Source organism: Helianthus annuus, chromosome 15, assembly GCF_002127325.2.
Source record: "Helianthus annuus cultivar XRQ/B chromosome 15, HanXRQr2.0-SUNRISE, whole genome shotgun sequence".
Classification (NCBI taxonomy): domain Eukaryota; kingdom Viridiplantae; phylum Streptophyta; class Magnoliopsida; order Asterales; family Asteraceae; genus Helianthus; species Helianthus annuus.
In genome coordinates, this window is record NC_035447.2 from 110,210,774 (window position 1) to 110,214,139 (window position 3,366).

At 41.6% G+C, this 3,366-nt stretch overlaps 1 non-coding gene across 1 annotated transcript; it reads right to left on the bottom strand.

The window, feature by feature from the left end:
- Positions 1-274: 274 nt before the first annotated feature.
- Positions 275-381, bottom strand: LOC118487810. The gene has a single exon (XR_004882753.1). It is a non-coding gene; the product is annotated as a small nucleolar RNA R71 (small nucleolar RNA).
- Positions 382-3,366: the final 2,985 nt, after the last annotated feature.

The window sequence follows — 3,366 nt, forward strand, 5'->3', positions numbered from 1 at the left end:
ACCGCATTTGATACAAATGCTCCAAAACTCCGCAACCTTCCACGGGCTTGCGGACGAGGATCCCCATCTACATATAACTAATTTCTTAGAAATATGTGATACCTTTCGGATCAATGGAGCATCAAACGACGCCATCGGCCTCCGTATGTTTCCATTCTCACTAAAAGACCGAGCGAAAGCTTGGCTCAACGCCCTCCCAGCTGGATCGGTAAACACCTGGGATGAACTAGCCCAAAAATTTCTATATAAGTATTTCCCTCCTGCTAAAACTGCTAAATTAATGGCTGAAATTAATACATACTCACAGGAGGACGGGGAATCCTTATATGAAACTTGGGAAAGGTTCAAGGAGCTATTACGCAAGTGTCCCCATCACGGCCTCGCAATATGGCAACAAGTATCCACTTTCTATAATGGATTGTTGCCACACACTAGGCAGACACTTGATTCTAGCTCCGGGGGACTTTTAGGTAATCGACGCCCACACGAAATATATAATCAAATTGAGGAAATTGCTCAAACCAATTTTCAATGGCACACCCCCCGGGGAAATAAGTCTATAGCCCCGGGCGCCCATAAGGTCGATGAAAGCACTTCTTTACAAGCCCAAATCGAGGCCCTTTCTTCAAAAATAAAAAAATTAGAAATGACAAAAACAGTCTCGGTCATGGCTTGTGAAGGGTGTGGTGGGTCACATGAAAATTGGAGTTGCATGAAAGAAACGGACGATCAACAAGAAATGGTAAACTATATTGATAATAGACCTAGGCCGTCGGGTCCCCCAACGGGAACTTACAACCAAGGATGGCGAAACCACCCAAACCTTGGTTGGAGGGAACCCGACAATAGTAGTAACCAACAAACCCAATGAACAAACTTTCAGCAATCAAGAAATGAGTCACAAAATTTCACTCAACAACAAGGTGGACGAGAAAGGCTCGAAGATACTATATCTCGCCTCGTCTCTGACACTGATAAGAAAAACTCGGAAAGATTTCTACAATTAGAGTCTAATTTTAGGAATCAACAAGCTAGCATTCAAAACATAGAAAAACAAATAAATCAAATAGCTCAAAACTTTTCCGAGAGACCGCAAGGCGCATTACCTAGCAATACCGAAACAAACCCAAAGGCGCAAGTTCACCTCATCACACTACGAAACCGCACCGTAGGGCCTGCAGAAGTACCACCACCTACGGAAGAAACAGTACCAACACCTCTGCAGGAGAAGAACTCTCCTCCATCACCAGAGCCTACCAAGGCTCCTCGAGTTCCGTACCCCGGTAGGTTAATTCATCAAAAGACAAATGAGCAATTCGCAAAATTCGAAAGTCTGTTAAAACAATTGCATGTCAATATTCCTTTTATCGAAGTCCTAACCCAAATGCCCAAATACTCTAAATTTATGAGGGACTTCCTTACGCATAAGAGGAAAATTGAAAATTTGCAATTAGTTAATTTAGGCGAAGAATGCTCTGCCCTCGTACTCAATAAACTCCCCCAAAAGAAAACCGATCCCGGAAGTTTCACGATTCCATGCTCAATAGGGGACTCGCCCGTTCGCAATGCCTTAGCCGACCTAGGGGCTAGCATTAACCTTATGCCCTCATCAATGTTCAAGAGGCTTGGCTTGGGAACCACGAGCCCTACAAAAATGAGCATACAACTCGCTGATCGATCCGTCAAATTCCCACAAGGTGTCATCGAGAATGTCTGTGTAAAGGTAAGCAGATTCGTTTATCCAGTTGACTTTGTCATACTCGATATGGAGGAAGACACCGAGGTCCCCCTTATACTAGGGAGACCCTTCCTTGCCACAGCACAAGCAGTGGTAGATATGAATGACGGGACACTCACTTTGAGGTATGGGGATGATGAAGTGAAATTCGGAGTTGGGAAGAGAATAGAAGATGACGACCCGGTCAATTACATGAAGGTTATTGATTCGAGCTTGGATGCTGCTCTCCGACGGTGTAACATGGGACGCCAAGCATCCCACTCAGAAAACATATAACCTCGCATTGGGTCTAGCCAAGGACCCTTATAAACGTGGCGCACCACGGAGGCATTCCGCGGAACTATCCTTAGTTTAGTTTAATCTTTTAGTTTTTGCAGAATAAAACACACTCATGGTGGTAATGGATGAAAAAGGGAACGAGAAAAACGGAACCATGCACGAAGAACAGAGCAACCCGACAAAAATCTCCATCACAGAAGGCTCAACACGGGCCGTGCCCAACCAACACGGCCCCGTGCTGAGCCCCCTGCAGAAAATCATCCAGTTCAGGTAACTGGACACGAGCCGTGTTCAGCGGACACGCCCCCGTGTCCAGGCTTCTGTTTTCATTCTCTAATTTTTGTTACTGGCACTTGACCACGGGGCCGTGCCCGGTCAACACGGGGCCGTGTTCAGGATGCCAGTAACATAAAACTTTGCTTTTTAACCCACTTTTACACATTCTAATCAACTAAAAACCTTATTTTTGGACACATTGAGGACAATGTGTAATTTAAGTGTGGGGGGGATGCTAAACCTTGAATTTTGCAAAGCCTAAACACAAGCCTTACACAAAACTCTATTGGAACCGCTAAACACCCCAAATTTTTTCAAAAACTTTTTCATTTTTTTATTTATTTACTTGTCTTAGTTTAAGTTGGGAATAACAAGTTCTAAAAAGGTTATATTTTTACAAATTTACAACCAATAGCGTCGTGATAACAAAGAACCAACATAAGAAAATTATGAAACGGCATAACAAGTCCAGTTAAAAATTCGATTATATATACTTGATCACATTAAAAACCCATTCCCACAAAAGTGAGTTTTGAGCCTTTATTGAGCACAAAAATATACATATTTAGATTAAATGCTCATTTTTCGTTTCTTGTGTGAATAGCCGCTTGGTTCTTACAAAGCTAGAACTTGCCACAACGATACATTCCCGGTCCTTACCAACTTAAACCCAAGTAAGTAAATGATAGAGGCATTAGGACTAACCATTTTTCTTTCAAAACCATTATTTTTTTTTATCACCTACCCAAAATCCCCCTAGATAGCCCCTTTGAGCCTAAACCTTTCATTTCATTACCCCAAAAACCCTTTTCACCCACCAAAAAACCTTTTTTTTTTATTTTTCACCCTTTATTTTAGTAACAAGCTCGGTTTTTCGTAAAACTCGCCTTTTTATGTGATGAAATATATATATATATATATATATATATATATATATATGAATGAAGTAAAAAACAAACAAAAGCTATATAAAAGCTTGTTTGGAGAAATACTTCAAAATAAAAAGTCGCTAAAGACAAGGCATTTTACGAAAACCGATGCTTTTACGATTTTCGCCCTTTTTACTAACCACT